Source organism: Crotalus tigris, unplaced genomic scaffold, assembly GCF_016545835.1.
Source record: "Crotalus tigris isolate CLP2741 ecotype Arizona unplaced genomic scaffold, ASM1654583v1 scf7180000020990.9691751010:1144802, whole genome shotgun sequence".
Lineage (NCBI taxonomy): Eukaryota > Metazoa > Chordata > Lepidosauria > Squamata > Viperidae > Crotalus > Crotalus tigris.
This window is the reverse complement of record NW_024098300.1, coordinates 527,828-552,009: the sequence shown is the minus strand read 5'-3', so window position 1 is coordinate 552,009 and position 24,182 is coordinate 527,828. Positions and strand designations below refer to the sequence as shown.

At 40.4% G+C, this 24,182-nt stretch overlaps 1 protein-coding gene across 4 annotated transcripts in view; it reads left to right on the top strand.

Moving 5' to 3' along the window:
- The window catches only part of BICRA (BRD4 interacting chromatin remodeling complex associated protein), a 69,823-nt gene that overhangs the window by 21,249 nt on the left and 24,392 nt on the right, over positions 1–24,182 (top strand). The gene's annotated exons all lie outside the window — the stretch shown is intronic.

Sequence of the window (24,182 nt, the reverse complement as noted above, 5' to 3'; positions counted from 1 at the left end):
AGGATCTTGGTAAAGGCTCTGGGAGCCGATGACAGGCCCAACGGTAGAGCCTTGTATTGGTAATGATGGTTGGAATACCTGAATCTGAGGAATTGTCTGTGACCCAGGTGAATGGGAATGTCCGGTCCAAGGAGCGGTCTGGTCCTGCCGCATTATGTTCCCTGGATCTGAATCTGACCGTAAGGAAGGACGGCGGCTGTATGGGACAAAATGTGCGACAAAGGGCAGGGGATGAAGCATCGAGGGGGAGATGTTAAGAATTCCAGGGACAGACTGTCCCTGATGGTGGTTTAACACAGTGGTTCTTAACCTTTTTGAACGAATCGCCCCCATGAGCCAGTGAGGAAGTTGTCCTCCCCCAACATAACCTCTCAATCACAACATAGGAAATAATTCTTCAATTTATGCAAACACTTGTTTTGTTTTCTTTAAAATTGTCATCAGGACATATCGATGCAAATCATTTATTTCCAGTCTTTTTCCCATATCTCCCATATTCTGGCCAATGGCGCGCCACTGTATGGGCAGAGGCTGCTGCGCAACGCGCACGAAGATAAGCGATGCGTCTTCACATATGTACGGCGTTCTGTACTGAAGCTAGCTGGAGGAACATTTGAAAACACAATTCAATCCACTAATAGTGAGCGATCTGATTTTCTGTACGACAGATATACAGCGATTCACTGCACGAAAAAGTCTCAAAAGTGTCCCCAAAACGTCTCGCTCCATCGCCCCCATATCGCCCCCTTTTTGTTCCTTCGCCCCCCTGAAAAATGAAATCGCCCCCTGGGGGGCAATATCGCCCAGGTTAAGAACCACTGGTTTAACAGATGTTGAATGGCTTCCTTCATGAGGCCCTTCTTTACTTCAGGGAAAGGAGATGTCGCTCCGCCCATGAGCCCAGTAACTTGCGTCCTCTTCAACTCTTCCAACCACCTATCTCCCTGCCTCTCTGCCCTCCCCCCTCCCACAGCAACATTCCTTGGTAGTGCAGCATCCTTTGAATTGAAGAAGAGGCCCAGGGTTTTCAGTCGTCTCATCTGGCTGCTACTGCTCAAGGAGCTGTACTTCAGCCCAGTGCTGCTATGGAATGCTACTTCAAGACCCACACTGCAACCAGACACCCAACTGCCACAGAGTAAAGCACCAGCCACCCTGTGCTCCACGGGCCCTGCCATATCACATGACCTTCATGGTCTCTCGAATGCTGATGAGATATGCCCAGTGTGGCCCCTATGCGAGGTCCCTTCCAACTTGTTCTGTTCTGTGCTGAGGCAACTGCTGGGCATGTAAGGCCTTCTATCCAAGGCCAGTCATGCTGTTCTCCACACACCACCATTCTCATGATGTTTCAGAAAACTTCTGAAGTCACAAATGGCAATCATGTGTGACCACTGGGGTACTGCAGTAGCTGGAACCTCAAGGAATGCTCGTACATCTATTTTTTTTCATTATCACTGCAACTTTCAACAACAGCTGTATGAATGGATATAAGCTGAGGGCTACCTGTAAATGTTGGGGGGGAAAATTATTTGCCACATTTTCCATCAGCTGGAACTTCTTCATTGGTTAGAGCAGTGATGGCAAACCTTTTAGAGACCAAGTGCCCAAAAATCACTCCGCCTCCCCACCCACCCCCGCTCTGCGCCCCGCCCACCTGCATGGTCACCCATCACCTCCACAGCCCACCGCAGCAGATTGCCCAGGTAGCCCAGTAGCATCATGGTGGCCATGCCCTCCACCCATGCCCCGCAGCATCATCTGTGTGTGACAGGGCGCGAGGGCAGAGTCTTGTCCCCGCTGCCTGGCTGCCATGCCCTTGGCTGTGCTGCTCTGTGTGGACCGCGCTCGGGGGGTAAGTCTCCGGGGAGCTGCTGATGAGGCCGCAGGGGGAGGCGGGGCTGGGGTGATGATGCACGTGCCCATAGAGGGCTTGAGTGCCACCACCTCTGGCACGCATGCTATAGGTTCGCCACCACTAGGTTAGAGAGTCCCCAAGTGGTGCTGTAATAGTCAATCTATTATGGATGTGAATGAAACATATACCGATGACATGTTTAACCCCGCCTTCTAGCTCAGCCTCTTCTACAGGAATCTGCTAGTCATTTCACACAGATACAGAGAACATGAAAACTTCTTAAGCACCTGTCACATAATGTTTTATGGAGCAAAGGATGGGGTGGGGTTGCCATCAAAGAGATGTTTCTAGCTTCTCTAGACTGTTAATGCTTATAATCAGCCAATGAGACGAATATACTGAATTTTGTACATAAATGAAAAGTGTTGGTTAACTAGATACTTTACAGTAATCAACCCCAGAATGAAACACAGTTTGAACTTGCTTCATTTCTCAGGAACAGCTTATAAATAAAACTATTTTTGTTTTAGATTCAACTACATTTACCGCTAAGCATCAAATGCAGCGAGCTTATAAAGCAAGAGTGAAGTTTCTAGTTTTGAACGTTTTATAGTATCTCTTAATATTTTTTTTTTCATTTTCATTTATTATTCCACTATACATTTTAGGGTGAGGAACAACATATCTGAAATCAGAATAAAAGTAACTGGCATTTACTGATCATAGATTATTTTGGTGGTTATTCTATCAGCTGATGTTTTAGGACTCTGAGGCTGAAAGTGGTCCTTCTGATACAGTCTGGAACACTATAGAAACTAGATCTTGTTGATGCAAAATCCCTTGGGAATTCTTCCCAGCATAAGAACCGAGCCATGGCTTTGGGTATGGACTTCGTTGGGCTAGTTTTGTAGGGCAGGTGATTAGAAATTGTAATGGTAAAACTAAATAGCTGAACTACCCAAAGTCATCTGGTTGGATTGTAGTTTAGATTGTGGTTTTGTGCATGAGGTCAGAGGGCTTTCTGGGTTGGGAGAAATGGGGAAAGTCAGGATAGGTCTTTCATGGGAAAATGGGATTATGGTCATGTCAGGCAGTGAGACATCTGGTGGGAGGCTGAAAAAATGATGTACTCCATACTCTGGAAGGGGAATTCAATATGGTGGATTGATTCCCCCCTTCCAGATCTCTCGTCCCAAGATCTAGATACTAGATTCTTCGGGCTTTTACTTGGCTATTACTATTCTAACCTAATCAATAAAACTATCCTAATCGGGAGGCCTTTTTCACAGGTACATCATATGAACCAATTGCAGGCAATCCTGGATTGTAATCTTCACATCGCATCTTATTGCCGTTCACAGAGTTGTTGCATGGGAAAAAGAAGTGCTTTGTATGGTGAACAAAAAGCTATATATAAATTTAACAAATAAATATCAAATGTAGACTAGGTCAGCCTTGTCCACGCTTAGTTGCTTAGCCTGGTAGATCTAATTATTTTTTTATAGATACAGGAATAAAGGAATTGTTTCTAAAAAAATGTAGTTAGAATTGAAAAATATAGTAATTGGTGGCCATTAATAGCTATGGTAAGAAGTAACACTTAGCCAGGAGCAGAAGTATTTTGCCAGTGGCTTCACACTATTAATTGATAAAAAAGTAAGACTTGCTTTGGGTATCTGTAGTCTGTTGACACGGATTAGAGTATAGTGGAAGCAGTCACTTGGTTGATTGTGTCTTTGTTGGGTTACTGCAATGATCATTGTGCAAGTTACTTTTAAAGAGTCTTCACAGAGTCTAGTGGGCTCAGATTTTGGCAGCAAAAATGTTGGTGAGCACTTATGGAGCTTCACTGATTACCAATCTGTCCCTAAATACAATTTAGAACAATAGTAATTACCTTAAATCCTTAAACAGCTTAAATCCAGGATGCCTTAGGGATCACCTTCTTTTGCAAAGATCTATTCATGCAGTAGGAACAGATAGACTGAGCCTTCTCCAGATCCCAGTTACAAAGGAGGCTCAGTTGACAGGGATGAGAGGAAAGACTTAACCGTCATTCCCCAACTATGAGATTCTTTGCCTGTGAAGCTATGCTGTCTTGATTATTATTTCATCTACTCCAGTATATATATATATATATATATATATATATATATATATATATATATATATATATATATCTTATTCATTGTCTGTGCCTTCCTATTGAACTCTGTCTGTCTCTTTTTTGGGGGGTGGGATGGGGGTATTTTAATGGAATGTTATTTTATAACTTAAAACCAAATTCAAAATTGCTATAAAATGTCTTCTAATGAAAAGACTATAAAGGTGGAATACACATATGTCTTTATATTCCTGTGTAACAACATAATTGGTGAGACTGACTACAGAAACTGAGGTTAGAATGAGTTACAGTCCTGTTTCACTCACTTAGATGTGAACTAGAAGACGTGCAAAAGAAGGATTAGCGACACTGTTGTTTAACGTGATCTGGAGGACTACCCAGAATTCTGTCTTTAATTTCATTAGGGTACTTTTGTGTGAGAGGTGTTGCAAAGAACGAACATTTTACATTTGGTAATCCATTTGAGAGTGCTGTATGCTAATATTAGCTTGTATTAGTTTGTATTTCACTTCATTGACCACAAGCGTCTTAGAACCGTCTGGGTGGCGTCCTGTCATTTATCTGAGATGGTATAGGTTCTCCTGCTTGAGCAGGGGGCTGGACTAGAAGACCTCCAAGGTCCTTTCCAGCTCTATTCTATTCTAAGTTTAGCTAATATATGCTAATATGCTGGCAACTGACTGTTGCAAGTACCTTATCCTGACTGTTAGTTGTTATTCTGTTACAGTATCATTACATTTTTAAAATGTAACTGTGTTTCTGGTAGACTGACCAGAAGAAAAAGATTTAGTAAAGAATTGTTGCCATAAAAATGGTTGCACATTTTTTTAAAAAAAGAGAAAACAGCATAACTGACTCTTGTAAGCTGTAAGGTTTATTTTGAAGGCGTTGTTTTTTTTTATTCAGTTTGAACCATTCTCAAGGAAAAAAAATGTTGCTTTTGGATCTAATTTGGAAATATGGCTGCATACAAATATTTTTGCAGGAATCCCTCTTCATAAAGCTATTGTCTGTCCCTTCTTCCTCCACCCCCATTCCACATACACAGCTGAAGGGAAGAGGTAGTATCCCTGCTGGTTATGCATTGAAATGGAGATTTCCTGGATTCCCAGTGGAATTCTTGCAGACTCTACAAATCCCTTCCTGTAGGGAAATTTTAATTTTCAGTAATATGCACTACAGTATGCTTTGTTGTTGTTGAGATTTCCACATGTATATAGCCCTTTCTTTACTTCTTTAATGGAAAATATGTGCATTGTGACGTAGAGCAAACTCACTTAAAAGCCAAGCTTCCTTCCAAATGCGCATGTGTATGATTATTGCCACTGTGGTTGTGTTATATTAATGCTGTAATCTACTGTATGGAATGGTAAACTCTCCAGAGAGCTGGTATTCTCTTCCCTTATTTCCCCCCCTCCCCCCCAGTGTTGCTGTAATAATTTCTGGTTCCTTTTGCTTTCATTCAGTCTTGACATCTTCTGGGGAAAAGACGACAAAACATATAAATAGAAAACATTCCTTAAAAGTCTACTCTCAAGAACTTTCAATAGTTCAAGTAACTTCTAATCCTTATTTTGTCTTTTCTCCACTGCTGCTGCTTTGCCTTTCTACAGGTGGTCCTCAACTTACGACCACAATTGAGCCTCAAATTTCTGTTGTTAAGTGAGTGTTGCCCCATTTTACGATTTTTCTTGCCACAGTTGTTAAGTGAATCACTGCAGTTAATATGTTAGTAGCCTGGTTGTTAAGTGAATCTGGTTTCCCGTTGACTTTGCTTGTCAGAAAACTGCAAAAAAGTGATCACGTGATCCAGGGACATTGCAACTGTCATAAATATAAATAAATAACCAGCTGCCAAGCATCTGAATTTTGATTACATGATCATGGGGATACTGCAAAGATCATAACTGAAAAAAAGGGTCATAAGTCACATTTTTCATTGTTGTTGTGACGTTGAATGGTCACTAAACAAACTATTGTAAGTCAACTACTTATACCTGTCCCTTAAAACCATATTCTGATGTAAACATTTTTTTCTACTGTTTTGCAGCAAAACTTTTTCAAAATGAGGGTTTTGCAGATGTTGCCTTTGTAGTCACTGACTTTTATAGAGGTTTTCCAGGGTTCATGGTGATAATTTGGCAATTAACTCTAGAGGCGAACAAATCCTTCACTAAAAGGAAAGAATAATTTTAAGTATTGTGGTTTGAATTACTTTCCCCAGATGCTTTTATTTGCTGCAGCCTCAAGAGGTTGATGATAAAAATTATGAATACATCCACATGCTGTATTCTAAAACTAATGTTGCTGTTTTTTATTCCTATTTGGGCATTTTCAGACAAATTAGTGTAGACCCAAGATCAAAGAGGACAAAAAACAATGACATTCTAAGATCATAATTGACTGAGTTTTTATTAAGCATAAAGGCAATTGCACATTGCGTGCATCAGAATCAAAATTATGTGTAAACCCAGCCAACTATCTCTATTTACTGCTAAAATTCTCATCACTATGTGCTGAAGATAGAGAGAACCTCTGAAGAGGCTTTAGAAGTGAAAGGGGGGGGGCAGGTTTTATCTGGTTAGTGGTTTATGTTTAATATTTTTCATGATAGTGAATGGCAATATTTATGGATGTAAGTAAAATAATCTTAGGAAAGCTTTAGGACATAACCATACTTTCTCCCTCATTTGGTGACATCATTGAAGAGGGAGAACAGGCTTTTAAATCGTAAATCATTAAATCATTGATTTCAGCTCTTTTTAATTTTGTCATGTAGAATTTATCAACAACTATTTTTATGTATCTGTGTCAATTGTTCATGATGTGAGACGTAAACAACATTGAAGTTAAGGATCCTAGCATAGCTTAATGATTTTGAGAATTATAAACATTCCAGAGAAATTACAGTTGTTAATAAGAACAATGGATCATAGCCATCACATTAACTAGCAATTTATGTCATAAATGTGAAAAATGGTCATACGTCTCTTTTTTCAATGCCGCTGTAACTTCAAACAGTCACTAAATGAACTATTGTAAGTCGAGGACTATATAGAGTAGTTTTCATGGAAATAAAACATCACTGGACGATATTGAAAACAAGTACAGATAGTCCTCACTTACTGACTACAGCTGGGACCAGCAGCTCCATTGCTAAGCACGACTTCACCAATTTACAACGTTAACTCTGGCTGTAGTCATGAACAAATCACCCATGGTCATTAAGAGTGACAACACATGACTGTGATTTCCTGCAGGCTTCCCTATTGACTTTGCTTGTTGGGCCACCCAGAGTCACATTCCATGCGATGGGCGGCCAAATAGATTTATTAAACAAACAAATAAAAAAAGTTCTAGGACTTCATTAGAGTGATGCAACCTTCACATTTACATGATAAGCATTAATATTATGAAGGTTGAATTCCTGTTACATTTAAACTACTCCTAATTTGATTTGCTAAAATGCAGAAATCATAATAAACATTAGTTTTCTTCTATTTGGAGTCAATGAGGTAAATATCTCAGGCAGAGCACTGCGTGGATTTCAACTCCGAGCATAATATTTTTTTCCCTCCTGGATTCCAAAGGTAGATCATAGTTATAAGCTAATTACAGTGCAGCCTGTTGGCAATCATAGATGGCATTTACCTGTGTAACAAGCTGTTAGTGCTCATGAGATGGCACTCTTGGGTTCTCTGTACTTATCTGCATGAATTTTTTTTCCTAGAGTATGTCCCTATGCGTTTGAAGATCCAATACATTGTCTTATAGGAAAAAGGATTGTGTGTTCCACAGACATTGTGTTTTAATTGCAACCTGTAATTATGTTGACATGAAAATCACCAAGGATTAATTTCTCTGCTAGAAAGGATAAAATGTGAATATTAGTTGTTAAGTAAAAGCTTTTTAAGATGTATGTTAAATTTTGAAGTAAAGTTTTAACAATGTGTCTTTAGCCTAGTATCTTTTATTGTTGGGGGGTATAACATCAACTAAATCAGCTTTCACCAACCTAGATGCCCTGCAAGTGGAGTGTGTTTTTTAAAAAAATTCTCCATTCTGGGAATTCTAAGACCTAAAATCTGCAAATCGTGTTATACCTAGTTTCTGAAAGGTTGAACTTGATGGGTTTTTTTTTTGTTTTTTTTTTTGCAGAGGACCATAACTAAGCATTATTTTGTCTCTCTATGTGTGTGCTGAACTTCCCACCTTTTGCTCAGGGTAGTCCCTCAGGTCCTGACCTATAGTTCTTCTGACTGCGGTAAGCAGATGTACCCCAAAAGATCTAAACCAGTGGTTCTCAACCTGTGGGTCGGGACCCCATTTGGGGTCGAACGACCATTTCACGGGGGTCACCAAACAACGCAGTCCGCCATTTTTTTCCCCCTTTTCCTTAGCTGTGCTCCTCCCTTTTATTCTATTGGCTTTTGAAAGCTAATAGAATAGACTCTCTTGAATAGAGTCTAATTCGATTGGCTTTCAAAAGCCAATAGGAATTGTCCAGGCTGTCTCTGCCCTGCTGAGCCCGCCCAAAGTCCCATTCTGCAAACGGTGCTGCACCAGTTGAGTAATCCTCGACTTACGACCGGTTGGGGGTCGCGGCATTAAAAAGGTTGAGAACCACTGATCTAAAGGCACCAGGTTGCCTTCCCATTATAGAAGATGCTAAGATAGATGAGCAAATTATTTGGCCTGGCAAATTGTTCCCCTCTCTGGCTTTCAGGGGCCACTTTTTGGTTGCAGAACGTATGGAAAAAATATTTTCCCAGCCCTAAGAATTATCAGAATTTTGAGGCTTTGCCCAACTTTCATAACCTTCCAATGAGGAAATCACAGCCACCTTCAGCGTTTCTTAGAAAGGCAAAGTGTGCTTCCTCTGTGAAAGTAAAATAACAGCAGGTCTCCCATTGAGACGTGTGTAATACAGCAGTGTCGTGTGATTTCAGCCACAACAGTAAGGTAGTCCTCGACTTAACAGCTACTCATTTAGTGACCGTTTGAAGTTACTACAGAACTGAAAAAAGTGATTTATGACTTCTTTTCACACTTACCACACTTGCTGCATGCCCAGGGTCACGTGATCAAAATCAAAGTCGCTTGGCAACGGACTCATATTTATGACAGCTGCAGTATCCCGGGGTTCGTGCAATCCCCTTTTGCGACCTTCTGACAAGCAAAGTCAATGGGGGAAGCCAGATTCACTTAACAACCTTGTTACTAACTTAACAACTGCAGTGATTCACTTAACAACCGTGTTACTAACTTAACAACTGCAGTGATTCACTTAAAAACTGTGCCAAGAGAGGTCGTAAAATGGGGCAAAATGGTTCAGCAAAACACATTGATCAAGAAAGATACTGATCAAAGGAAAAAAATATCAAAATATTAAAGTGAAATTGAGAATATAGATGACGGGATCTACCAGAGAGAATATTTAAAAAAAAAAAAGAAATATTTGTTTGAACATGTGGATTGTGAATTATAGAAATCAATTGTTAACGATTTTTCTTTACAAATGTAAACCAAGCAAACACACTGTTAACCAACTATTATGTGATTTATGTTTTAAAAACCAATAAAGCTTATTTAAAAAAAAAGATGGGGCAAAATTCAATTTTTGGGCTTGAGTGTGGTTGTAAATTGAGGACTATCTGTATTTTCTGAGCCACGTTTTGCCTATTGCTGGTTAATGACTGAAAGCCGAATAAGAACCAACACTTGGAACGTTTGAGAGTTTTTGTCTTTTCGGCATGTTTTCCATTGATATTTGGGGATTCCACACTTAGTGGTTAAAATGTATAGAGCAGCTGATTTCCAAGAACCTTGACTGTTCTCTTCCTATCAGTGTCATTTCTAGTTCACTTAAAAAAAAAAAAAAAAGCACCACAAGGATGAGGTTGCTTCAATTCTACTGCAAATGGTGCCTCTAGGAGACTTCTCCTTGTTTCACAAGTGTGTGATGTCTCTGGGTGTGAGTTCTAAAAATAGGTGTAACATTGAATGTTATTGCATCATAAATCGAGTTAGAGCTACTGTTGGCAGGAAGCATCCCCTTGTTTTAAGCAGAATGAAAACTCTGGGTAGCTCCTCATATTATTACAGTCAATTCTGTGTACATTTGCACAGCTGTTACTGAAACATTTAAACATTCTTATTGCCAGAAATATGTTCTCCTCTGTTCTGACAAATAAAGAAGAGATGGAATAAGAAGGCCAGGCAAAAAAAATTTTTCCCTTTAGAATCCAAGCTATGTTACAATAAGCATGTTTTTGTCTTTAAACTCTCTTCTAACTTTTTCCAAATTTAGCAAATTGTTTGGAAAATAAGAGCCCATTCTTGGCTCTTGATTATTATTATTATTTCGCTTAAAGATTGTGGCTGTCCTCTTGAAACCATTTACTCACAAGTAGTTTCTGGATTGTGGCTTCTCAGATTTCATAATTTTTTTAAAAAACATTTACACATAGCTAATCTGAATATGGAGAAATGTAATAAATAAAATAGTTTATTTTAAAATATTCGCTGACACGCCAGGAATAACTCAGACTTTTGTGAAAGCCTTTCACACTTCCCCAAAAAGCTTATACTGAAGAATATTTACAAAGAATAAGTGAGCACAGTTGTACTTTTGGATCACATAAACAATGGAGCAAATCTTACAGGGTGATATCAGAAATACTTGCTTGTGGCAGCAAGATAGCATGAGTATACGAGACTCCAAAGTGTGCGAGTTGGATAAACTGCAGACAGATTAGTCACAGTGTCTATAAGTCATTATTTAGAGCATTGAATGAGGGGAAGTAAAACAAACTGTAAATAATACAAGAAATATCTTCAGGGTATTTTTTTTTTAATTTGTTAAAAAATTAAGAGAGATTGGATCAGCTGCTCTTTAGGACAAGACAAAATAGAGAGAGAAGACAGTCCCTCTTATGCACAATCACTGTATTTCTAAGTTGACCTCATATATGCTTTTATGTGAACTTTCAACCTTGTATCTGTTTTATTGTGCTGCAAAGTTAGAGGCTGCAGCTCTCTCCGACAGCTCTTTTCATGAAAACTCCACTGGGGACTGTCACAAATGTTTATGGGAAGAAACCCAAGGAGTGAACTTACTTTGCTGTGTCTTCTGGCCAGGAAGTTAGCAGTCAGGCTTTAGGAGAACAAGCATTTATTTGATGTTCCAAGTCAAGGAAATCTGGACACTACGTTCCACATTTTCATATTTAGACAAACTGTCTAAAGCAGTGTTTCTCAACCTTGACAATTTTAAGGCATGTGGACTTCAACTCCCATGCTGGCTGTGGAATTCTGGGAGTTGAAGTCCACATGCCTTAAAATTGTCAAGGTTGAGAAACACTGGTCTAAAGCTTAGTGAAAACTATAAGGGCTCCTTGCAATAGGAATTTCAGACCCAGGCATAGTTCAGTTAATCCTCAACTTACAACAGGTCATTTAAAAGTTACAAAGTTACAATGGCATTGGAAAAAAAATGACTTACGACATTTTGTTTAGACGGGTGACTGTTGCAGCAGCCCCGTGGCCACGCGATCAAAATTCAGATGCTTGGTAACTGACTCATGTTTATGACACTTGCGGCATCCCAGGGTCACGTCATCTCCCTTTTGCCATCTTCTGACTAGCAAAGTCAATGAGGAAACCAGATTCACTCAACAACTGAGTAACTAACTTAACTGCAGTGATTCACTTAACCCCTGTGGCAAGAAAGTTCGTAAGACGGTGCAAAGCTCCCTCAACAAATATCTCACTTAGCAACAGAAATGTTGAGCTTAATTGTAGTTATAAGTTGAGGATTACCTGTCGTCAGACTGCATTAATGATCTTTGGTGGGAGCACGATGGGAGTGATGCATCCCTCCTGGCTCTCCTTGATCTCTCAGATTTTGATAACTTTGATCATGGTATTCGTCTGGGATTGGGAGGGGGTCAGTGTTGCAGTGGGTTTCCTCCTCCTGGGAATATGGATGTGGATAGAGATCCAGTGGCAGGCCTCTGTTTTATAGAGTCTCTCAGATTCTACACTCCCTCTTCTGCTGTTTAACATCCACACAAAATTACAATATGGGTCTACGGTTAGGGCAGGGGTCCCCAACCTTGGCAACTTTAAGACCTGTGGCTGGCTGGGGAATTCTGGGAGTTGAAGTCCACAGGTCTTAAAGTTGCCAAGGTTGGGGACCCCTGGGTTAGGGTATGACACTTGGCCAATTCCACTAGCATGGGATTCGATATCATCAAGCTGGTATCTCTATCCCAGACTGATGAAGCAATGCATGAAATGAAATGAAGTAATCAGTCAATGTTACTCACCGTCATGCTTTGCTCACTATCTTGCTCACCTGCCAGGTTGGCTACTGCAGTGCATTCTGCACAGGTTATAGCAGTGTTTCCCAAACTTGACAATTTTAAGGCATGAGGACTTCAACTCCCAGAATTCCACAGCCAGCAACGCTGGCTGTGGAATTCTGGGAGTTGAAGTCCACATGCCTTAAAATTGTCAAGTTTGGGAAACACTGGGTTATAGGGACAGGTCATTTGCAAGGCAGATTAGTTCAAATTATTTTTGCTATCTCATCGGATCTGAGGAGGCGGGTGGCAAACCATGCTATCTGGAGGGACCGAGGAAGTGTGTTGTGGTACCTGCCCTCAGGAACAGCATAGCCCCTGAAATTTAGAATAACAGAGCTGGAAGGGCCCTTGGAGGTCTTCTAGTCCAACCCCCTGCTCAAGCAGGAAACCCTGGCCTAGACCAACCCAGCTTGCTTTTTGTAACATTAAAAACCTGGGCATGAGTCGAGGATCTCAGGTAGGCTGTTCATTTTGGGCTTGGAGTGCAATTTATACTTACATTATTCTCTACTATTCATTTCAAGTTCACTGGATTTTTTTCTTAAATCAACTGCTGGAGTTGCAGGTACAAATTGAGCAGCTGTATAAATTCATACAATAAATAGCATCAGGAAGCAAGCCTGCTTCATTAACCTAGGATGAAGATAACTTGTGTTTTCTTTTTAATATAGTTAACAGTAACCCCAATGTTGTTGGGACTGAAAATAACAAAGGCAGTTAAATGAAAATGGAACAAACTTATTCAGTTTTTTTCATCGTTGCTGAATGAGGGTGGGTACACCCAAACCTAAGGCTTATGTAACTAAATCAAAATTCAGTGTTATTTATATATTTATTGAATCATTTTTCTCTGGCCATGACAATAAAAGAAAACTTTTATCAAAGTTTGGAAGATTCATGAGAAGTAATGGTGCAGTCCATTCAATTCATAATAATATTTTATGGGTATCCATATTTTAACATGCAGAGAAGGACTCTTGAATTTGAAACACTTCAATGATTTCTTTAAAAAATGCTGTAGTAATACTACATTTTGTCAGGAACAAAAGCAATTTGAAGTTCATAATTAGACGTAGCTGCTTTAAACATGTTGCTCGCTAAGTGAAACAAGCAGAAATCAAAATCAATTGGTGGTTGTCAAGGGAAAAGATTAAGTAGCTTCTTTCAAGATTAAGGAAAGTATAAATACTATAGAAAATTGGGAGGGAGATGAAATGAGACAAGTAGATAGAACTGGATGGTAAATTCAAGACTGTTTGCAAATCTTAGAAACGGAGAATATCAGCTGAAAGGATGATTTCAAGAATGAAGTAATTAGTGCTTTACCTATATAATTATGAGAAGATACATGCTTATATTCTACTTATTCTTTTGAAACTATGTAGCCCCCTTCCTGTAGAAAGTGCAAGGTAGTATGTATAGACTTTATATTGACGTAAAGTATTTCAGTTTCTCCGTGGGGTAAAATGTGCTGTTGAGGAGCAGGAAATACCGTAGCACAGTGGTTCTCAACCTGTGGGTCGGGACCCCATTTGGGGTCGAACAACCATTTCACGGGGGTCGCCAAACAACGCAGTCCGCCATTTTTTTCTCCCCCTTTTCCTTAGCTGTGCTACTCCCTTTTATTCTATTGGCTTTTGAAAGCCAATAGAATAGACTCTCTTGAATGGAGTCTAATTCTATTGGCTTTCCAAAGCCAATCGGAATTGTCCAGGCTGTCTCTGCCCCGCCAAAAGTCCCATTCTGCAAACGGTGCTGCACCAGTTGAGTAGTCCTCGACTTACGACCGGTTGGGGGTCGCGGCATTAAAAAGGTTGAGAACCACTGCCGTAGCATAAGTCAGTATTGTTCCTCTCGTCTTCACTCATTCTTTTCTGAAAAATAAAACCCTAACCTGACTTTCGGTTAAATCAGTGGTTCTCCACCTGTGGGTCGGGATCCCATTTGGGGTCGAACGACCATTTCACGGAGGTCGCCAAACAATGCAGTCCGCCATTTTTTCCCCCCCCTTTTCCTTAGCTGTGCTACTCCCTTTTATTCTATTGGCTTTTGAAAGCCAATAGAATAGACTCTCTTGAACAGAGTCTAATTCTATTGGCTTTCAAAAGCCAATAGGAATTGTCCAGGCTGTCTCTGCCCTGCTGAGCCCGCCAAAAGTCCCCTTCTGCAAACGGTGCTGCACCAGTTGAGTAGTCCTCAACTTACGACCGGTTGAGTAGTCCTCGACTTACGACCGGTTGGGGGGTCACGGCATTAAAAAGGTTGAGACCCACTGGGTTAAATGGATATGTTATTGAGCAGGGTTTTTCAAACTTGGCCCTTTTATGACTTGTGGACTTCAACTCTCAGAATTCCTCAGCCAGGCATGTGTGCCTGGCTGAGGAATTCTGGGAGTTGGTCCACAAGTCATAAAAGGGCCAAGTTTGAAGACCCCTGTTATAGGGGCATATGAGGGAGGGGCTGAGCAGTTAAGATGCTGGGCTTTTCGGCTGAAAAGCCAGTACCCCAGGTTCGAGACCCACGTGCCACGTGATGGGGTGAATTCCCGTCTTCGCTATAGCGCCTGCCAACCCAGCAGTTTGAAAGCCTGCAAATGTGAGTAGATAAATAGGTACCACTATGGTGGGAAGGTAACTGCTGTCTGTGGCATCTTGCTGGTCACATGACCAACAAAACATCTTCAGACAGCCCTGGCTCAAGGGCCTTGAAATGGCGATGAGCATCACCCCTTATAGTCAGCCACAACTTGCGGAGTAAAATCCGCAGGGACTCCCTTACCTTTTACTTTTTTTACTAAGGGCATATAATTTCACCATAGCATCTGCTATGTTAAGGGGTACTATATAGGTACATTTATGCCTATAAATTAAAATGGGCTTGTCTCTTTGCTATTAGTAAACTTTAGTGAACAAGTTAGCTTTGCATTTTGGCCGTTTATTACACTTTCAGAAAGTTATTTTTTACGGCGCGGAGATTTAGAGGTAATTAATAAAAACGTGTTGCTCACTCTGCTCTTGCTTTCCTGTCCGCTATGCTTTTTCTTTCTTAGTGTTCTGCATTGTTGTTAGAGTTTAAAATGGAAACGATCATCCTAAGAATACCTTCTCTCTGGGTATTACCTTTATTCCCAAGTTGCTTCTAGGTGCTTTTTAGCCATTAATTAGTCTAGCTTTATAATTCTCCTAGGAGCCTGTCAGATATATTCTGATTGGTAAACAGAGTCACAGAAAGGTGAAGGCGTTGTCTGTACGCATATGCTTAAAGAATTTAGGAATAGGGAATCCTTGCACCCTGTTTCCTATCTCATTAGCTAGCCCAGTGATGGTGAACCTTTTAGAGATTGAGTGCCCCAAAACCACCCCACCCACCCCCTACTCCGCCTTCCGCCCCATCCACCCACAGGCCACCCATCACCTCCATGGTCCGCCGCAGATTGCCCAGGCAGCCCTGCAGCACCATGGTGGCCATGCTCTCCGCCCGCGCCCTGCAGCATCATCTGCACGCGATGGGGTGCGAGGACAGTCTTGTCCCTGCTGCCCAGCTGCCTTGGATGCGCTGCTCCGTGTGGACCCCGCTCGGGGGCGACTCTCCTCCGGGGGGCTGCTGGTGAGGAGGGGGTCGCGGGAGGAGGCGGGGCTGGGGCGACAGCACGTGTGCCCACAGAGAGGGTTCTGAGTGCCGCCTCTGTCACGCGTGCCATAGGTTCGCCACCACTGAGCTAGCCCCTGCTTCTTTTTGGATTTGGAATGGAACTGTTCCTCTCCTTTTCATGCATACCAAAAAATCCTGCTACCTGAGCTATAGACCATTTTTAATTATCACTGCCCTAATTCTTACATGAAACATGTAACCGTCTAATTTCTGGACAACTCCCCCAAATTAAATATTTAGTTTATATATAGCCCTTGACTTATGACAAATCAAAGTTACAAAGGACCACTCAAAAGCTATTTACAATCCGGTTTTGAAGTTATAGCCACTGCAGTGACCCTGCAGTCATATGCACAAAATTTGGGCTGATTTACTCTTACAGTCGACTGAAGAGAAGCTGGGTCGTTTATCCAAAAAGACCTTAGTTCAGTTTAAGATGCAACATTGCCTACAATTCTAAAGTGTACTGTAACATCTTTAAGTTGTGTTAACATTTTTCACATTGATAGTATTTTCCTTTTAAAATTTGTTGACCGCAGTCAACCAATCTACAGGTTGTTCCTGATGATCTGCTAAATGGCCCAGCCGAGACTGTAGTCATTGCTCGGCATAACTTGGGGCTGTATCGCATGCGTGCAATTTCTCCCAACCCATGGATCCCGTTACTTTCCGTGATTCATGGAAGAGGTGAGAGAGATGGAGCGCCAGTGGAGATCAGTAAGGGATTAACTTGAACAAACACGGCTGAGCTCCACTATTAAGGCCTTCCTTGTGGCAGTAAGAGGCAAATCACCAATGTTTCTCTGCCTGTATTGCTTCTACAGATAGCCAGCTCTATTTAGAGTGACCCAGGCATTCTTGGATAGGAGAAGCCATGAAGTTCACCTCTGGAACAAAAGTGGGTTCTAGCAGTGGTGAATTCATCCATTAAGGAGAGGGTTGTCTGTGTTCCCCTGAAAGAGGTATTGGTGTGTACACACACACACACCAAGAAGCCATTGCTGGATCCCACCATACTGAACAACTTTCATCCTTATTAGAGAAGGTTGTAAAGAAAGTGGTTTTGCAACACCTTTGCAGAATCCTGGATAAAGTGGATTACTGGGGTTTCTTTCGGTCAGAATTCAGGCCCGAATGTGGGATAGAAACAGCATTGGTCATGGTTTTGGATCATGTTGTCAAGAGTTGAGCGTGTACATTTTATTTTGTATTGAATCATGTTTATGCTTTAAACAAAAAGTTTTTAGTTTATTTGTTAGATTTATATCCCGTTTCTCTCCAGCCGTTCAAATTGTCATACGTCTGCTCTCCTTGCAAACGTTTCATTACGCAAACTAGGTAACATCATTGCTACTAGCACTGCTGATGTTACTTAGTTTGGGTAATGAAATGGCTGCAAGAAAACAACAAAGCTCAGAGAGCACACCAAGGACCCCTCATTTCAACCCTGAGCTACAGATATTTTCCTTGATTGGCATTCTGCTCTCCATGCCCCTTCTTGAGCCTGTCCCTTAATGGAAATCTGTACTGTCATTCGACTTGTTGAGGAGTCTTGTGTAATCTGAAAGCCTAAATAGCCAGTTAAAAGCTATAATCGCCTCCAAATCTGTTTGTCTTTCAAATTTGATTTAAAGCAATCTCATTTTCAAGGTAGATAATTTCCTTATGTAAACTGCTTGGCACTTTCTTGAAACAGTCCATTACGACTCTTTTTTTCTCAAAGCAGTCATTAGTAGCCTGTTGTATCTCTTCCTTCTCTAGCCAAAGACACCCCCTTTCTCAAGAATCCTTTGTGGTTATAGTGGCATTTCAGTCCCTTCTTCGCCCCCTGCTGCCGCTCGGCGGGCAGTCTTGCTGCTTTAGAGATCTGCAGCAATTCAGTCCTAGTGCTATTGGTCAGGACATGAATCCCAGCCAAGCTAAAAGGAGGGGGGAGGGGGGAGGAACGACACACCATGTGTTGGCACACAATACCAGATGCTGGGTTTTCATAATGGGGAAGCCTTTTTGGCCCCAGGCATTGCTCATTGTTCATCAACCCCTCCAGAAGAGCTGTAAAAATAAAACCTCTGATAGGTGAATGTAAGTGTAAACAAGGGGTGGCGTTCTGGGTAATTTTTAATGGACTATACTGCTCAATTGAAAAGGCAATATTACAGCAATATTGCTAGCTCTTTGCCTCTGTTTAGAATGGCTTGCATATTTTCTGTAATTTCTTGCTGTAATAAATGGGTAGCCATCTTCAAAGCTTTATTGCTTTTCTGCCAGTTTTGTATTTATGTAGAGTCTAATAAGATTGCTAAATTGAAAGCTTGGGGGAAAAAGAATCATCTTCAATGCCACTTTCCATTCAGAGCTCTTTTAAAAAAAAACCCTGGCCTTTTTTGGTAGGTGTCGTCTTTCTAGATATCTGTATTTATGTTAACTTTCAATACATGCGGGGGATTTTTATCATTAAAAAGAATCTCTACTTGTTCTGAAAAATCATTTATCACAGATAAGCCTTGAATAAGGGACCCTCAATTGCAGACTGCATAGAAGAGAAGGATTTGAAAGTAATGTACAGAATTGTATGCTTGTGCTTTTGTGTGTGTGTGTGTCTATATATATATATATAATCTCCATGCACAACTCTTAACATTGCAATTTCTGCAGACGTTTATTTCAGTTTTTGTAGGAAATAGGTTTGTTGCATGTAGTATAGAACATCTTATTAAATCCAAGATGCGGATGGAGATAGAATTAAAAATATGGCCAATAAAAAGTGTTTTGGTCCTACGAATTCGGCTTCCTTTATTAGCTGGATGGCTTAGAAAATGACAACACAATAGTCACCCTTGGCTGATCTCGAAAGCTAAGAAGGAGCAGAGCGATTAGTAATTCATTTGGAGATGACATGGAAATTCCAGGGATGCAAGTCAGACTGGGAAAACAAAAATGTCCCCAACCAAGACAGGGACAACAACACCAGTGGCTACTCAACAACAAAATGGAAGTGGTATTTTATTTATTTATCTATTCAATTATTTATCACATTTATATAGCTGCCCGTCTCACATATATAACACACCCGTGTTCATGTAGTCATCAGAAGCTGAGTTCAACTTGATGGAATCCTTAATAAGCCGTTGCCATTGACATCTCTAGCATTTGAGGGAAATTAAAGGAAGACATCTATAGGTTGACCTCAATTTACAACCTTTCTTTTAGTGACCATTTGAAGTTACAATAGCACTAAGAAGGACCATTTTTCACATAAGCATTGCAGCATCCCCGTGGTCACATGATCAAAATTCAGACACTTGGCAACTGGTTCATATTTATAGTGGTTGCAGTGTCTTTGGGTCACGTGATCCCCTTTTGCGACGTTGTCATAAGCAAAGTCAATGGAGAAACCAGATTTACTGAACAACCATGTTATTAACAACTGCAGTTGTTAACAACTGTGGCAAGAAAGGTCGTAAAATGGGACAAAATTCACTTAACAACTGTTTCACTTAGCAAGAGAAATGTTGGGCTCAATTATGATTGTACGTCGAGGTCTACCTGTACTTTGTACAGACTATTTGAGAAGGCCAATGTAATTTCTTTTTCTACTGCCGCTTTTCTAAACGCCAGTGTAAAGTATGACTAACCATCTCAGTTCTTCCTGCCAAAAGAGACCATTATGTTTTGAAAGAGGATCCCTCAAGTTATCTTAATTCTTAGGGAATGGATGACAGTATAGGTAGTCCTCAGCTTACAACCGGTTGCTTAGTAACCGTTCGAACTTATGCCAGGCCTACCCTGGCACTACTTACAACCCAGATTCAAAGTTCTGATGGTCCTGCCCCTCCCTGCAGTCATGTGACTGGACTTTACAGTGGCTTTGCCAAAAACCAACATTTACTTCACTTAATGTCCATGGTGTTCACTTAATGATCACCACAAAAGTTTGTAAAATGAGGTTGATCATGTGACCAATCCATTTTATGACTTGCCGCCTCTTATAACCATGATGGGCAGGCTCCCTTACAGTCATAAGTCAAGGTCTACTTGTAAGAAATGCTTCTGTGAAGGATCCTTGAAAGAAGCTGTTGCCTGAGGAGAGATGTGAAAACTAGTGGTTGACAACTGAATATATAGACTGAATATATAGATTCTAGTTCTCAACCTGTTGTCCGCAGACTCCCTGGGGGGGGCACCATGTCATCACAAGGGGTTCTGTAGAATAACAGGAAAAGGGAGAAAGTACAGTAATTAAAACCATAAGAAAGGCTGAGCGCAAAAGAATTGAGGCCTTTGAACTCTGGTGCTGGAGAAGACTCCTGCGAGTCCCCTGGACTGCAAGGCGTTCAAACCGGTCAGTCCTAGAGGAGATCAACCCCGACTGCTCTTTAGAAGGCCAGATCTTGAAGCTGAAACTCGAGTACTTTGTCCACCTAATGAGAAGGAAGGACTCCCTGGAGAAGCGCCTAATGCTGGGAAAGATGGAGGGCAAGAGAAGAAGGGGACGACAGAGAATGAGATGGCTGGATGGAGTCACTGAAGCAGGAGGTGTGAATTTAAATGGACTCCAGAAGATGGTAGAGGACAGGAAGACCTGGAGGAACGTTGTCCATGGGGTCGCGATGGGTCGGATACGACTTCGCAATTAACAAAACAACAGTAATTAAACATAAAGAATATAACTTTAACATCAACTGGACTGTATTTTTGCATCTGAAAATAACTTATTGTGGGATCTGTATTTCTAAAGAAAGAAACTGGCCCTCTATTGTGTATCTGAGCTAGTGTGATCCAACTTCCTTTCTTTCATAATGACTTTCCTCCTTTTGACTTATACTTTTTGACCTAAAATAACCTGGCATTGAATAAGCTGCAGATACCATTGGTTGGCTTGAATGACTGTTGCTGTAGTAGTTCATACAATAAGATGCGTTACCAAAATTTAGTTGCACGTGGAAGACTAGTGAGTATGAAATCATTTGACCCTTACTCAAGATATGCATCTCTTCTGCAGTACCTGTGAAAAACTAGTAACAGAACTGAACGAGGCTTCTGTTTCATTTATGATAGCAGTTCAGTCTCGGTGTTTCATTTTCTTGCCTCAAAATACATGCAGAATGAGAAGGCGCAAAGTTTTCTCTGCAGTAAGGCTCATGAGCTCTAGAGCTGCTTGCCATAAAAGTCTTCTGGGACCTGGTTGTGTGCATTGTTGTTTCTGTATATCATTTTTCCCTGAGCAATGTTGTGATTATTTTAAGATGAATCTGGAGAAAAGCAATCAGTCAATTCATAGAAAATGGTGCGTCAGATATCAGTTGTTCTGTAATAGATCTTGGATAGTTAGCGGTTTGAAAGTCTCTGGCTTTGCTAGCAATAATAGTATTGTGTGGCCTATATGTACACACACACACAGAGTATGCTGTACAGTTGGAGACTGAATCATTCCATTTAGCATTGCCTTTCTATATGGAAAAAAGGAAATCACAGTTGGTGTATCACTACTGTTGCTATTAAACAAAATTGGCTAGGTGCTAACTAATCATATTGTACTAATGATCCTGATTGTTTGTATTTTGTACATAGAAAAATGAAAATACTGTTGATGTTAATATTTTACATGCTCTCACGTAATTGTGAACCAGTCGAATGTGCTATCCTTACTTCCTTGAACACAATTAGTCTTTGAGGGTTTTATAGCTGTATATTGCATCATTCAAAGTCTTCAGGATTTGATGTGTATATATACCTATCTGGTTCTGTATATATGAATAGATTTCTCTTTAGTAGAGTGATACCAGAAATTTCTAAATCCTAATTTTTTCAGTAAAACTATTGATGCTTGAGACTGCGTTCTAGTCCTATTTTAGGGATGAAGCCAGCTGGGTGACTTTGGGCCAGTCGCTTTCTCTCAACCCTAGGAAGGAAACAATGGCAAACCACTTCCCAAAAAAACCTTGCCAAGAAAATCACAGGGACTTGTCCAGGCAACCATCAAGAGTCCCGACAATTATTGGAATGCCCATCATTCCCAAAGAAGTATGAAAATGGTGGGAAGTGGAATCCAGCACATCCAAGGGATGTCCATTTGTGGAAAATTGGCATAGGACAACTGCTCTGCTGTCTTTCAAAAGAGCAATGTCTGCTGATAAGAGTGCGCTTCCCTTCCTGACTCTATCAGCTTCACTAAAGATCAATGTTGCAGACCAAACCAACTGCACATCTTCCACAATACATAACACAGCTTTTCTTTGTCTCTGTGAACATGAGACATAACCGTGACTGTTACGTAATGGAATTGCTTTGTGCAAAAGAAAGACATTTATGTTTTTATGGCTGCTCCTTGAATTGCTAGCTATACTGTGTAACCTATGGGTCTGGCTGAACCCAGATTGATTTGTACTGCCAAAGTTTTGATTGGCTTAGTTTAAATGCATGAGAAATATGCTGGGGTGAGGAGGCACTATTACAGAGACATCACTGCCTTGCTGGTTTACAAGGAAGCTTTGCCACATTTAGGAAAAACCAGAACTTTGCTTTGGGAAAGAGAGAAAATTGCCATGGGGGGGGGGGGGAGAGATTTTACTTTTCCACCATGTGTTTATATGATCTGAGTCATCTTTTTTATTTTGCTGAACTCTCATTTCAATACAATATCTGGGTAATTATCAAGCCTGCTATTCACGTTTTTAAAGTGCTTTTTCACATGAAGTGAAAAAGAATTCCTCTGGGATGTGTTAATGGGTGCTCTGTGCTTGTTGAAATTTCTTTGGATTTAGAAGTTAGGAAAATACAAGAAAAAAGTGGATCTTAAGAAATGAAATACGTTATCAGTGTCAGATTGTAGATTGATGTTTTATGTCAGTTGGCAAATGTTCTGGGAAGTTAAGTCCCTTTATATCTAAATATTCTGTCTTTGTGTGAATGTAAAGACATTTGTATTGATATTTTTATTCTACTAATCAATATTCATCCAAAGTACTAGGAAATAATTGTGGTGACTAAAATTTCTGAATTTTTCTGAATTGTCTTAATATCTTTGTTTTTCCACATTGGTTTGCCCTTACACCAGTTTTCTTACACTGAGTTGAGAGATACTGGGATGAATACTGTATATCAGGACATGGCAAGTGTAAAAGAATTAAGCTGAATGATTTAAATCTATCTTGCTATTCATCTTGCTATTCGATATAAACAGCTACGTTACTATTTCGTTCAGATTAAGTGATTTCTAATTTAATCCAGATTTTTCCAGTAAATTTAATGGTATTGCTCTGTTAATGTTGAATCTCTGATGAGGAAGATTCCTTCCTTGGTAGTAAAAGGGAACTCATATTCATTAGACCTGATTGGTTATTGTTGTATTAAACAAGGCTATCAGCCAAAAAGCTGTTTTGCTGTTAAATGTAGAAATCTGCTAATTTCCTTAGCTTCTGTTTGAAATTCAGAGGTGATGATTGTAGTTTAAAAGCAACTTCAAAAATCCCATGTTGGAAAGATTTGAAATTCATCAGGCTGATGTGGTGAATAGGAGAGACAATGATGGTGGTAGTAAGAATAGGAAAGTAATTATAATGTAGTGAAACTAGTGGGGGATATGACTTTTAAATGTAGAAATCTGCTAATTTCCTTAGCTTCTGTTTGAAATTCAGAGGTGATGATTGTAGTTTAAAAGCAACTTCAAAAATCCCATGTTGGAAAGATTTGAAATTCATCAGGCTGATGTGGTGAATAGGAGAGACAATGATGGTGGTAGTAAGAATAGGAAAGTAATTATAATGTAGTGAAACTAGTGGGGGATATGACTTTTTCCTTCAGAGGATGACATGAAAAACTTCTGGGTCACTGATACCAGAATAGAGCACAACTTTCTAGTTTCATACTCTGAACTATTTATTGTGGCTTGTATATGTTCTGTATTGCAGATTGTGTGAACGAGTGACACCTACTCAATATATACCAAAATTTACATATGCATGTCTTCCTTTAGATCAAAATAATTTGTTCAAGCTTTTTCTCGTTGACTGTCGTCTGTGAGCCATGTCCACACCTCATGAGTTAACACTGCCAGATTTTGAGCCCAGAAAAAAGTATATGGTATATTTGGAAATGAATTCTCCTAAGTATTGGGGTTTGAAAAATACTTTGCCCTTACCACAACGTGGGATGCATGCATTAGGGCTGCCTTGCTATC